The sequence below is a fragment of the Pan paniscus genome, chromosome 10 (genome assembly GCF_029289425.2).
Source record: "Pan paniscus chromosome 10, NHGRI_mPanPan1-v2.0_pri, whole genome shotgun sequence".
Lineage (NCBI taxonomy): Eukaryota > Metazoa > Chordata > Mammalia > Primates > Hominidae > Pan > Pan paniscus.
Genome location: NC_073259.2, coordinates 111,049,093 through 111,063,527, shown reverse-complemented (window position 1 = coordinate 111,063,527; position 14,435 = coordinate 111,049,093).

Genomic DNA, 14,435 nt, shown 5'->3' with positions numbered 1-14,435 from the left:
AAAAATGGTTTCATGGGCTGGACCCAGGATCCCCATGCTTTATGCAGCCTAGGGACTTGGTGCCCTGAGTCTCAGCCACTCCAGCCATGGCCGAAAGGGGCCAACATAAAGCTCAAGCCTTGGCTTCAGAGGGTGCAAGCCCCAAGCCTTGGCAGCTTCCACATGGTGTTGAGCCTGTGAGGGCATAGAAGTCAAGAATTGGGGTTTGGGAACCTCCACCTTAATTTCAGAGAATGTACAGAAATGTCTGGATGCCCAGGCAGAAATTTGTTGCAGGGGTGGGGCCCTCATGGAGAACCTCTGCTAGGGCAGTGCAGAAGGGAAATGTGGGGTCAGAGACCCCACACAGAGTCCCTACTGGGGCATTGCCTAGTGGAGCTGTGAGAAGAGGGCAACCATCCTCCAGACCCCAGAATCATAGATCCACTGACAGCTTGCACCATGCACCTGGAAAAGTGACAGACACTCTACACCAGCACATGAAAGCAGCTCGGGGGGAGGCTGTACCCTGCAAAGCCACAGGGACAGAGCTGCCCAAGATGATGGGAACCCACCTCTTGCATCAGTGTGATCTGGAAGTGAGACATGGAGTCAAAGGAGATTATTTTGGAGCTTTGAGATTTGACTGCCCTGCTGGATTTTGGACTTGCATGGGACCTGTAGCCCCTTTGTTTTGGCCAATTTCTCCCATTTGGAATGGATATATTTACCCAATGCCTGTACCCCCCATTGTACCTAGGAAGTAACTAACTTGCTTTTGATTTAACAGGCTCATACGTGGAGGAACTTGCCTTGTCTCAGATGAGACTTTGGACTGTGGACTTTTGAGTTAATACTGAAATGAGTTAAGACTTTGGGATACTGTTGGGAAGGCATGATTGGTTTCGAAATGTAAGGACATGAGATTTGGGAGGGGCCAGGGGCAGAAAGGTATGGTTTGGCTTTGTCCCTACACAAATCTCATCTTGAATTGTGGGAGGGACCCAGTATTGAATTATGGGGGAAAGTCTGTTCTCCTGATACTGAATAAGTCTCATAAGATCTGATGGTTTTAAAAATGGGAGTTTCTCTGCAAAAGCTGTCTCTCTTTGCCTGCTGCCATCTATGTAAGATGTGACTTGCTCCTCCTTGTCTTCCATCATAATTGTGATGCCTCCTCAGCCACTTGGAACTGTAAGTCGATTAAAACTCTTCAAAAAAAAAATATCCGGTTGTGGGTATGTCCTTATCAGCAGCATGAAAACGAACTAATACAGTCCCAGAAGGAGAGATGAAGGGAGGGAGGTGAAAGATTATTTTAAGAAATAATTGCTGAAACTGTCTGAAATTTGGCAAAGAAAAAACAACCCCACAATGTACTGATCCAAGAAGCTGCATGAATCCCAAAGAGAATAAACCCCCAAAATTCCATACCAAGAGACAACATAATTAAACTTTTAAAAACTAAAGATAAAAGAAAAAAATATTGAAATGACACATTCCCTACAGGGAAACACCAATTGGAATGACAGTGGATTTCTCATTTGGAACTATGAAGGTCAAAAGTTAGTGGCAAAGTATTTTTCAGTTGCTGAGAAGGAGGAACCATTGACCATGAAATCTGAATTCTAAGAGAACCTAAAATAATCTTGGAGAAGAAGAGTAAAGTGGCAAGAACCACTCCACTCAATACTAAGGCTTACTGTATACTTAACAGTAATCAAGACAGTGTGGTACTGATGGAGATGTCCACACATAGACCAATGGAACAGAAGAAAGAACCCAGAAACAGTCCCATATAAATATGCCAAAATACTTTTTAACAAAGATGCAAAAACAACACAAGGAAGGAAAAATAACCTTTTCAACAAATAGTGCTAGAGCAATTGGATATTCATAGTCATAAAAATGAACCTCAACCTAAACTTCACACTTGATACAATAATTAACTAAAAATAGACCATGAACTTAACTGTAAAATGTAAAACTATAAATTTGTAAAAATAAGAGAAAATCTTTAAAATTGAAGCCTAGGCAAAGGGCTCTTAGATTTGACACCAAAAACATGATCCATAAAAGAAAATGTTAATAAATCAAACTGTAACAAAAATTAGAAACCTTTATTTTTTGAAATTCCATGTGAAGAGGATGAAAAGATATGCTAGGGTCTCAGAAAAAAATATTTGCAAACCACACATCTGATAAAAGACAAGTATCTAGGACATATAAGTCACTGCAAATCAATAGTAAAAACAAACAAGGAAAAAAAAGTTGGACAATGGGCAAAAGATATGGATAGACATTTCACAAAAAAAGATATATATATATATATGTATATAGTGAATAAAGCTATGAAAAGGTATTCCATATCATTACACACCAAAGAAATGTACATTCAAATAATAATGAAATATTACCTTACACCTACCTGAGTGGCCAAAATCAAATATAGTTACAACACCAAATGATGGTAAAGTTATAAAAAAAAACTGGATAACTGAGATATTCCTTGTGGAAATACAAGATAGTATAGACACTGTCAAAAAATAACGTGTCAATTTCTAACAAAGCTAAACATGCAGGGCCATACAATCTAGTAAGTGCATTTTGGGGCATTTATCCTAGAGAAGTGAAAATTTACTTCCACACAAAACCTGTACACAAATGTTCATAGCAGCTTTATTTGTAACAGCAAAAAACTGGAATCAACCCAAATGTCCTTCAACAGGTAATGATTAAACAAAGTGTGGTACATATACACTATGAAATATTACTCAGCAATAAAAAGTAACAAACTAGTGGTACACAAAACAACTTGGATAAATCTCCAAGGAATTATGCTGAGTAGGGGAAAAATGGCAGGCCCAAAAGGTTACACACTACTTACTTTCATTTATATAACGTTGTTTGAAATTACAAAGTTTCAGAAATTAAGAACAGAGTAGTAGCTGCCAGGAGTTAAAGATCCAGGGAGGGGCAGTGGGGAGAGTAACAATAGAGAAAAAGGTAGCAATAGAGTTTCTTACTGTGATGTAACTAGTCAGTATCTCCACTGTGATGGTAAATGCAAAAACCTACACATGTGATAAGACTGTAAAGAACTACACACATGCACACACACACACACACACACAAATTGCTTATAAGAATAAGTGTACCTACAAATTAGTATTCTGAATAAGATTGTTGGATTGTATCAATATCAATATCCTGGTTGAGATATTATAGTTTTGCAAAATGTTACATTTTGGAGAAACTGAGTAAAATGTTTGTGGAATCTATCTGTATATTTAAAACTGCATGTGAATTTATCTCTATCTCTGTAAAATTTCAATAAAAAAATGAAAGGAAATTTTATACTTCCCATAAAATCCGGCCATTGTACTCTTAGACATTTACCCAAGAAAAATGAATGTTTGTCATACAAAGACTTGCATATAAATATTCATATCAGTTTTATTTGTAATAGTCAAAATCTGTTAAGTGAAATGTCCGTCAACAGATGAATGGATAAACAAATTGTGTTATATTCATACAATGGAATGCTACTCAAAATGTAAAAGGAATTAATGAATACACACAACGACATGGATGAATCTCAAAATAATTTCGCTCAGTGAAAGAAGCCAAGCAACCAAACAAAATAAGTACATGCCATTTGTTTCCATATCAGTAAAATTCTAGAAAATGCAAGCTCTATTGACAGAGAGCAGATAGTTGTTGCCTAAGGATGGAAGAAAAGTTAAGGGAAAGAAGAGAGGAATTACAAAAGATCACCAGGAAGTTTTGGGGGGTGATGAACATATTTATTATCTTGACTGTGATAGGGGTTCACAACTACACATATTTGTCAAACTTATCAAACTATATTTTAACCATATGTAACATGAAGTAGTCTGCTATTACTCAATAAAGCTGTTAAAAAGAATGGTTTCAGAAAAATGGAAAGGAAAAGTAATTATTCTTTCCATTAGTGTAATACCTGAGGATCAAAGAGATTAAGTTTCTCCTCCCTTTTTAGATTCAGAATTGCAAACCAAGTCTATCTTATTCCAAAATCATGTTATTTCCATTACACCTTGCAAGATGTATATGTTAGCTATTGCCATAATAATGCTGTGTAGAAAACTGTCCCCAAATTAAACATGTATTCTTACTAGCTCATCCACAAATCAGCTGGAGGTCTACTGATCTAGGCTGGGTTCAGCTGAGTTTGGTTTCTAGGTGGAGGTTGTTTTCAGGTATGCTCTGTAGAACTTCAATATCCTGGGACCAGTAGGCTACCTAGAGCACACTAGTCTCTTGATGATTTTGAAGTGCAAATGAGGAAAGTTCAACTGCTCAAGCACAATTTAAGCCTCTGCTTGCATTATGTCTGCAAATATCTCATTGACTGAAGCAAGTTACATGGCTGATCCTAAACTCAAGAGATAGGGAAGTATACCTAACCCCTGGTGGGAGGAACTAGTAAGTCACATGGTGAAAGCAGTAGATACAAGGAGTGAAGAAATGGGAGCAATAATGCAGCTACCAACAATTGACCAGTAAAAGGAAGAGAATGTGAGTAACACTTTAGGATGGTGAGATGTGCAAAATTGGAGAAGATAAAGGAGGATCACATCTGTGAGACAAGCTCAGGGGATCTGAGGTGACAAGAGGTTTTAGATGTAAAGATAAGGGCACAGGAAAAGGTGTCAGCAGCCACACAGCCAAAACTCATAGAATAAGATGACTATTATTTCTCTGGCCCCATCAATATTCATGTCCCCTTTTATAGAAAAAAAAAGCGTAATTTCTGTCAACCAAGATTTCCTACAATTTTCTAACCACAGGGTAGGTCTAGCTGAAGCATTAAGACACTCTCAATGACTCTGACTCTGGAGTGGAGTGAGGTTACAGTTAAACTTGACTCATTGCAGAGGCAAAACTCAGAAGGACCTTGCTTCCTGGATTCCCAGAGACATTTTTCTTCAGCTACTTTTTTATTCCAAGAGCCTTCCCATGTCTTTCCAATACATTTCCCATTTCCTCAAGTTGACAAGAGTTAGTTTTTGTTGCTAGCTGTCTAAGAATGAAATAGCACAGTCTACATTACTTTTTGGGATGCCTCAGAAACTTAAGTCTCTGGTGACTTCATGACCACATTAGTAACAATCTCCTTAGACAGTCCCCACTCACAATTTCCCCACATGTGGAACTCATTCCCTTTCTGTCTGCTTTCAGGCACTTCTGTCTCCACAGGCTTTCCCTCTGCCTCCTAGCTTCTGCTTCTTAGTGGCCTCTCACTGACTTCACTCGGTGAGACTTCACTGTCTTCATATTCCTTTATGGGTGTCTTCAGCCCAACCTCCTCAAGGGAGAAGAGCTGTCTGTGGGCACTGTGGTCAGTGCAAGGCATAGCCTTGCCAGTCAGAAGTCTTAAGCCACTACCTCTTGCACTGCAAATAGCCTCCATTGGGGGCTGACACTGCTCGTTAGTCTAAACAGCTGTGGTCTTCATGTGCGTAGAAAGTATCAAGATTTATACTTAAAGTTACTTCCCTCAGAAGGGGCTGTGGATAAGGCAAGCACCCAGGACCCTGCGCATATCCCGCCTTTGTCTGAGTGAGAAAAAGGTGAGCATAGGTTATGGGAGCAGGGATGGGAATTTCTATTTCTATTTCTCAGAGCCTAAGTTTACAAATGAGGGAAACCCCAGGGATATTAGTGGTGGTCAGTGGGCGGGGTGGGTGGGGGAGCAGCCAGGCAAATGTTTCCAACACTTATTAGAATACCGTGGTGAATACTTTGACAGACATTTTATCTTGCCCTGAGTCACTCAAGCTGAAACAGGTCTAGGGAAGCCAGCCCCACGTGAGAACTTGGAACAACCTATACAAACTGTACAGGTCACAGAGCATGCAAACAAGGATGAGCTAATGAGGGACTTGTCAGAGACTCTGAGACCTCGCACAGCCTAAATCATCCTGACAGACCTCCCTCCACCGTAAGAGGGAAGCACTGGGGAGCTCTGTGGTGGGAGCTTTGTCCTTCTACCTAGAAAATCTCTAGCCACAGGACTAGGTCTGCTTTTCAGATAGTGCAGAGGTATGAGTTACAGTCAGTAAGCAAACCTGGGTGATGCTGAGTTAGAAAAAGCCCAGAGAAATCACTTTGGCTTCAGAGAGCACATGGTTTCATCAAACTGAAAATAGAATGCAATTTTAATAATTAGCATTAATTAGAACTTTGCACTTTAGAAAATGCTTTTAAATATCTAATTATAGATCATCTTTGAGCACTTTCTATGGCCAGATACTGAGCTAAATATGTTATATATATATAATCTTCTTATTTAATCTTTGCAATAAACCTTTAAGATTGGTGATATTACTATGTTCTTTTTTTACAGATAAAGAAATTAAAGCTTTGAAAGCTTACACGATATGCCCAGGATCACAGAGTTAGAGCCAAGACCCCAGTTCAAGGTTGTCTAACTCCAAAACCCAACTCTTGCCACCACATTCTGCCTCATCTTTCTCAATACTCATAAAAATCAACAAGGATGACATTTATTGACTCCATTTTAAAGAGGAGGGATTTCAGTAAAATTAAGACTCCAGGTCATGCCACTAAGTAGAAAATGGACCAAGACAAGAATCCAGATCTTCTGACACCAAGGAGATGCTCTAGGGTACAGTAGAAAGATCATATCTTTGAAATCATACAGACTTGCATTCAAAGGCTGATTGCTGAGGGTATTTACTGTGTGACTTAGGCAAATTTCTCAACATCTCTGACCTGTGAAATAGTTTTTTTAAATACATACTCTAAGTAAGGATTCAATAAGACAATTTACATACCATGAATGTTAACTTCCTTCTTCATCTCCAAAGTCTCCGATCTTTCTACCAAACTAGATTAAATGGCACAATCCTAGCTCGAATCCACAAATAACTACATGGAGAAAGAAAACTCAACTTACCAATGGATGGTGTTTCAAAGATTCCTTTAGCAGGTATATTTGGAAATCTAAATGAATTTTCCAATATAAGCAATTCCATAGTGTGTGTTGGGGGTTGAAATTTGTCCCGCAGAAAATTATGTTGAAGTTCCAACCCCTGGTACCCATGGATGGTGGCTTATTTGGAAATAGAGTCTTTGAAGACTCAATCAAGTTGAAGTCATAGGGGAATAGGGTAGATTCTAACCCAATGACTGGTGCCCTTATAAGATGAGGGAAATTTGGACACACACAGAGAAGAGAATATTACGTGATGAGAGAGTCAGGCATTGGAGTAATTCTTCTACAGGTCACAAGATGTCAAGGACTATCAGCAGCTGCTAGAAACTAGGAGACAGGCAGGGAACAGGTTCTCCCTCAGAGCCTCTAGAATAAGCCAACCCTGCTGATACTGATTTTGGTCTTCTACACTCCAGAACTGTCAGATAATACATTTCTGTTATTTTAAGCCACCCTGTCTGTGGTACTTTGTTACAGACATTCTAGGAAACTAACAGTGTGTTAAGTGGGGTGTCAGCTTTTGCTGCCTAAAAAATAAAACCAGCCAGAAAGCTCAGTGGCTTAAAATAAAGCCATTTATATGTTTCATGATTGCGTGGGTCAGCAATTTGGGCTGGGCCCAGCTGAGCAGTTCTTCTTATCTTGGCTGGGCTCACTCACACATCTTCAGTTAGGGGCTAGGTCAGCTAGGGAATAGCTGATCTCTGGTGGCCATAGCTGGGATGGCCGGTCTCTGTAAACTGTGTCTCTTATCCTCCAGCAGACTTGCCTGGCCTCATGCTGATGGCAACAGGCAGTGTTCCAGAGGCACACAGAGCAGAAACACACAAAACATTTTGAGGCCTAGATTTGGAATTGGCCTGTCACTTTTGCCACCTTCTACTGGCCAAACAAGTCACAAGGCCAGTCCAGAGTCCAGTGATGGGGAAATAAAATGCACCTCTTTTTGTTATGCTTTAGAAATTCATTTGATTTCTATAATGAATCTTTGATACATAACAGTTACAAAATTAAAATCCTATTTCTTCCCTATGCTTTTTAAAATTTTTACTTCTTAACTTTTATTTTAGGTTCAGGGGTACATGTACAGGTTTGTTATATAAGGAAAGTACATGTCACAGGGGTTTGGTGTACAGATTATTTTGTCACTCAGGTAATAAGCATAGAACCTGATAGATAGTTTTTCAGTCCTCAACCCCCTCCCATCCTCCACCCTCAAGTAGGTCTTGATGTCTGTTGTTCCCTTCTTTGTGTTCATATGCACTCAATGTTTAGCTCCCACTTATAAGTAATAACATGTGGTATTTGGTTTTCCGTTCTTACATTAGTTCACTTAGGATAATGGCCCCCAGCCCCATCCATGTTGCTGCAAAGGATGTGATCTTATTTTTTATGGCTGCATAGTATTCCACGGTTAAACTTTACCTCTCGGTGGGAAGATCTGCAAGGTCATGTTAAAAAAAGGCTTGGGCCCAGAAGGGGAATATAGTGCCCATGGTGACTATTTTTACCAACAACCACCTGAAGGATATAGAAAGCCACTGTCTGCTCAAAAGGGATTCCTAGTGAGTTCTGTTCAGTCCCTCTACCCCTTCACAAATTACAGGGAAAGGGCTTTTCTTTTGCTCCCATTATAGTTCTTCTGGGCATCTAGGGCTCTACACATCGTCTCTTGAGCTTATAAGTGTCCTGGGTTTTTTAGGGAGAGAGTTGTCCTCATGAGTGTGTCAGATGGGGATGAAGCAAAGTCTTGGAGCACATGCCTCCCTCTCTATTTTCTTACTCCTGCACAAGATGACATGCTGGAGCTGTAGAAAGAAAGCCTTCTTTAGATGTTGGTCATGCAATCATCTGTCACGGCCTTGAAACACCAAGGATGGTAGATCATGCTCACTCAAGTGAGGGCTTGGCAGCCCAAAGGTGATTCCGTTTCTGGGCTCTCCAAAAATTCCCTGCATCTTTAATTCCTGATTGTATGGTGTTTAGGTCTGGTCCTCTCCCGTTGGCCCCGTGGACCTCTTCAATCTTTCTACTAAATGTTTCATTTTACCCAGATTCCCTTCATTACTGAGGAATGCAGATAATGAGAAATGAGTCCATTGGACAAGGTGGGGGTCATGGCTCACTGGGGTCCTTGTCCCTTAGGAAAGCAATAGGCACTATAAGCTCCAACTAACTGCTGCCATGTGGGAGAGTTGGCCTTTGTTCCCAGACTATCTAAGCTTTCAAAAAAAGCTAACAATCTTGATTGTTATGAGAATTTAAGGGTTTTTAATGGGCAATTAAAATTCTAAGCATGTGTGAATCTAGAATTTTAAGGTGTGTTCATCAGAACACATCTTCAGGCTAGATTTGGCCTAAGGGGCATCAGACTGTGAAATTTTGGAGAGGAAGAAATATTTCTTTATTTCTGCTTCCAGTGCTCTTGATCCCTCTCCTGAAGCAATGAGTGCAGAACTGACTTATCTTCTTGACAAAGGACCTAGTATAGGGCATAGAGGATGGAGAGGATGTTGAAAAACTGCAGATCAGGAGAACAAAAGCACATGCTTTTGTAAGTTGTCCAGCCAAGTGTGACACCAGCTTGCTGGGGTTCACATCACGGCCCAGCCATACTCTAACCCTGAGATCTAGCAAGTGGGTTGACCTCATGCTAATCAAATTGTTGTCCAGGGACTTAGAGAACCAGCACCATCTGGGAGTGTATTAGAAACAAGAATCTCAAAAACAGATTCTCAAGCAGATTCACAAGAAACAGAGTCTTCAACTCCAGGCTAGGCCTACTGAATCACAAGTCCCAGTTTAACAAAATTTTCAAATGACTCTTATGCACACTGAAGTTTGAGAAGTACTGAAATAACTTATCTAGGTCTCAGGTTCCTTGTGAATAAAATATGTGAATTGTTGGTAAAAATAGTCACCATGGGCACCACATTCTCCTCCTGTGCCCAAGCTCTTTATTAACATTACCTTGTAGATCTTCCCACTAAGTGGTGAAGTTTAACCTTGGAATACTATGCAGCCATAAAAAATGAGATCACATCCTTTGCAGCAACATGGATGAGGCTGGAGGCCATTATCCTAAGCAAACTAATGCAGAACAGAAAACCAAATACCATTTATTATTACTTATAAGTGGGAGCTAAACATTGAGTACATATGTGCCTGAATCATAGCTGATGCTATGAACACAAAGAACACAGATGAACACAACATAAAATAAAATATACACTTAAATAGTAGTAGCGTTATAGGGTATATAAAGGTTAAATAAGATAATGAGTGTAAAGCACTTAACACAATGCCCAGCACACACCAAGCCCCTAATCATCTTAAATAAACCAGGCTTTGATTTCTAGGTCTACATAAAAAGAACTGTGCAAACTATACAAATAATATAAGGGAGAATCCAGCTGTAAAACGAATCATGTTTGAGAAGCTAACTTTTGGCTGAGCGCAGTGGCTCAGGCCTGTAATCCCAGCACTTTGGCAGGCGGATCACAAGGCCAGGAGATCGAGACCATCTGGCTCATGGTGAAACCCCATCTCTACTAAAAAAATACAAAAAAAATAGCTGGGTGTGGTGGCGGGTGCCTGTAGTCCCAGCTACTCAGGAGGCTGAGGCAGGAGAATGGCATGAACCCAGGAGGTGGAGCTTGCAGTGAGCTGAGAGAGCACAACTGCACTCCAGCCTGGGCAACATAGTGAGACTCCGTCTCAAAAAAAAAAAAAAAAAAGAGAGAGAGAAGCTAACTTTCCCCCATCACCACTATTTCTGTGAAGAAGTGTTTTCTGAATTCTGGTTGAGAACACTGGGACATATCTTTTTCCTTCCCACTCTCCTTGTAGCAGCCACAGGTCCCATCAGAAAGAACCTATCAGAAGGGGCTCCTTGAGTAAGACAGAGATAAAACTGCAGCCAGGAAAGTGAAATAACATGCCAAGTTCCTACCATCCTTCCTGGAACGCAATGTGTGCTCAATAAATGGCATGTATTGGCTGAATGTAGTGGCTCATACCTGTAATCCCAGCACTTTGAGAGGCTGAGGCAGACAAATCACTTCAGCCCAGGTGTTCAAGATCAGCCTGGGCAGCTTGGCGAAACCCTGTCTCAATAATAATAATAATGATAATAAAATTACCCGGGCATGTTGGCACACACCTGTAGTCCCAGCTACCCGGGAGGCTGAAGTGGGAAGATCTCTTGAGCCCAGGAGCTATGATTGTGCCACTGCACTGCACCCTGAACACTAGAGCAAGACCCTGTCTCAAAAAACAAAAGTTAGAAATTATATATATATATATATATATAAAATACATAAATGGCTATTTTATGTCTCACCATTAATTTATCATATTTCCTCTCTTAGAAGCTTTCTCTCAATGAGTCAGTGAAATTCAGCCTTATTCTGAACTTTCTAAGTAAAAAAATCCAGATTCTCTGTGCTTTCATCCCTAGAAATATCTATTACACATAGGGGAGGGAGGAGGGAAGAAAGAAAAGGGAGGTTGCTAGTTTGTCTATTTGTTGCTAGATTTTATAGCATTTGCATTTTTCCGTTTGTATAAATTAAATATGCAGGAAATATTAAAAAGATAATTAAAACCATTTGAAATCGCTCTACCCAGGAACATTAGCATGCTATTCTTTTCCTTCATGCGTTTTTCTAAGTGGTTATATATATTATAGATATTTACACAATGCGGTTCAATTTCATATTGTGTATGCAGCTTTGTATCCTGATTTTTACATTTTACTTAAAATTTTATTGTGATCATTTCCATGTCAATAAATAGACTTTGGAAAAAAAAAAAAAACCTCCTTAATGGAGATCCTAATAGTTCACATTATTATTCCTCTGGTTTTGATCATTAACATTATTCTCAAGTTTTTTCTTTTAAAAGTAGTACTTCAATTGAGGTCTTAGATGAATCTTTGGTTACGTATCTGACTGTTTCTTTATGAGAGGTTTTCAGGATGTTAATCTCAATGAAAGGAATTTCTGGTTTTTAAATAATATGAGATTGTCAATATTCTTGATATGTGCTGTAAAATTGCTTTCCCAAAAGGCTATGCCAATTTGGATTCCCACCAGTCATTGTGAAATATTTATTTCCATGGCCTGAATTGAGTACTATCAATTATTTTAATCTTTATATTTTAAATAGGTAAAGAAATATCTCATTTAAATTTTCATTTCTTTATTGGTAACATTAAATAGTTTTCTAATCTTTATTTACTATTGTCATATTTTATAAATTATCTATTTGTATCTTTTCTGTTTTTCTATCATAATTCTTAAGTATTTTTTATTAATCTGGAAAAATTTTTTATTATTGATATTTGTGTTTATTGATATTGTATTGACATACAAGCACTAGATATTGATAATACATGTTACAAATATTTTCCCAGTTTGCTTTTCATTTTTCAATATGATTAAGATAATTTAAAATACTAAATGTTAAAATATTTTTGTAGTCAAATCTACTGGTCACTTCTCTTACATAGTTTCTCCCATTATTTATGCTTAAGAAGATCACGTGTCACAAATCAGTTAAATAAAGACCTATCTTATCTTCTGATTGCTTGTATTTTTTAAAATATATTTAGCTCTTTACTTAAGCTGGATTTTATTTTACATTATAGAGCAAAGTCAGAAACTGTTGTCTCCTCAAATTGCCAATTTTCTCAATGTCCTTGTTAAATAAATTGTTCATTCCTAAGTGATTTATAGTGTTTCCACTATCTTATTCTTCCTTTTTTGGTAAATACTGTTTCAAGATGTTGTATTTTCTTTTATCAGTTGATCTGCTGATTTGTGGATGATTATCATGCTGTTTTAATTATTATAACTTTCTAGAAACCTTTAACTTCTGGAGGTTGCAAGCATACAGACTTTTCATGTAATTATTAGGTTTTCTAAACATTCTGGTTGCACATAAAATGAATCATTAACCATAAACTATTTGAGATTTAAGAAACTTTGTATCTCATATCTCATTAAGCAGCAAGGTTATTTAGATCATAAAAGCTGAAGCGACTTGTCCCAAATTTCCCAGCCCCCTAGAAACAGGGCTAGAACTGGAACCCAGACCTCTGCAGCTAGTCTTGGGCACTTTCCACATCTTACTTTTTTCTTCCTTTTCCTAAGTCTTAGCAAAATGGAGCATTGGGCGGTCTCAGTCCAGCAAGGGGTGAGCATCAGCTATGATTTCGGCACTGTGTTTACTCAGGAGGCACTGTAATATGGTTCCTGCCATAAGATGGAGGCACTAATGCATTACAAATTTCTTCAATAAAGTATCAAGCATGAGAAGTCTTGAATAAGGAATAGAGAGGCAGGGAGAGATTCATTCCAGTCACAGGTTGGAGGCTTCCAGCAAGAGGTGACCTTTATGCTGAGACTCAAATAATGGGTTGAATTGAGGAGATAGGAAGAAGGGCACTCTGAGTGCATTCCAGAGTGAACAAAAGCAAACAACAATAACAACAATAAAACCCAACATGGTATCTTCAGGGTCTCTTTTACTTTGCTCCCCGACCCAACCCTGCCCAGGCAATCCATTAGCTCTGCTGTTAATTCCACTTTCAGTATAAATCCTGACTATTCCAATTCTTCATGCCCCACCACCCCAGTGTAAACCATCATGTCTCCCCTGAAGACAACTGTGATCTCCTAGCTGCCTTTCCTACTTCCACTTTTGCTCCCTGCAGTCTTTTCTCCCAAAGAGAAGCCAGATCTATTCTTTTAAAACATGAACCAGATCATTTCCCTGCTTATAATCATCTACTAGCTTCCCATTGAACTTAAAATCCTAACCACCTACAATGACCTTCACAACTCCATGCACTAGCTCTGACTTCCTCTCCAGCCACATTTCCCACTACTCTCCTCCTCATTCCTATGCTCCAGACCATTTCCGCTGCTCCTGGAGCTCATTCCTGTCTCAGAGCCTTTGCGTTTTTGTTCCCACTACCAGTGTCATGTTTCTTCCCATCTTCACCTGGCTGACACTTCCTCATCATTCAGGTCTCAGCAACATGCCAGCTCCTCAGAGACACCTCCCAGATACCCTTGCTAAAGCAATCTGCCTATGCTCCAACCTCTTTATCATATGACTCCATCCTAATTTTCTTCATTGCACTTACCATGGCCTGAAATTATGTTATATATTTGATTAATAGAATGTAAGCCCCATGGATAGCAGAGACTTCTGTCTTGTTCACTGCTTAAATTCCCTATGCCTAAAACCATGCATGGAACATCCTATAAATAATTAAATAGTCAGGGAATAAAATGAATGAATCAGGCAGTTCTGAAATGTGATTCCTTGTGAGATGTCACAGGAAACAAGTCTGGAGAGGCAGATTAAGGCCAGACCATGAAAAGCCTTTAATATCAATCTAAGCAAGTCTAGATTTCATGCTCATCTTCCTCTTTGAACTGAT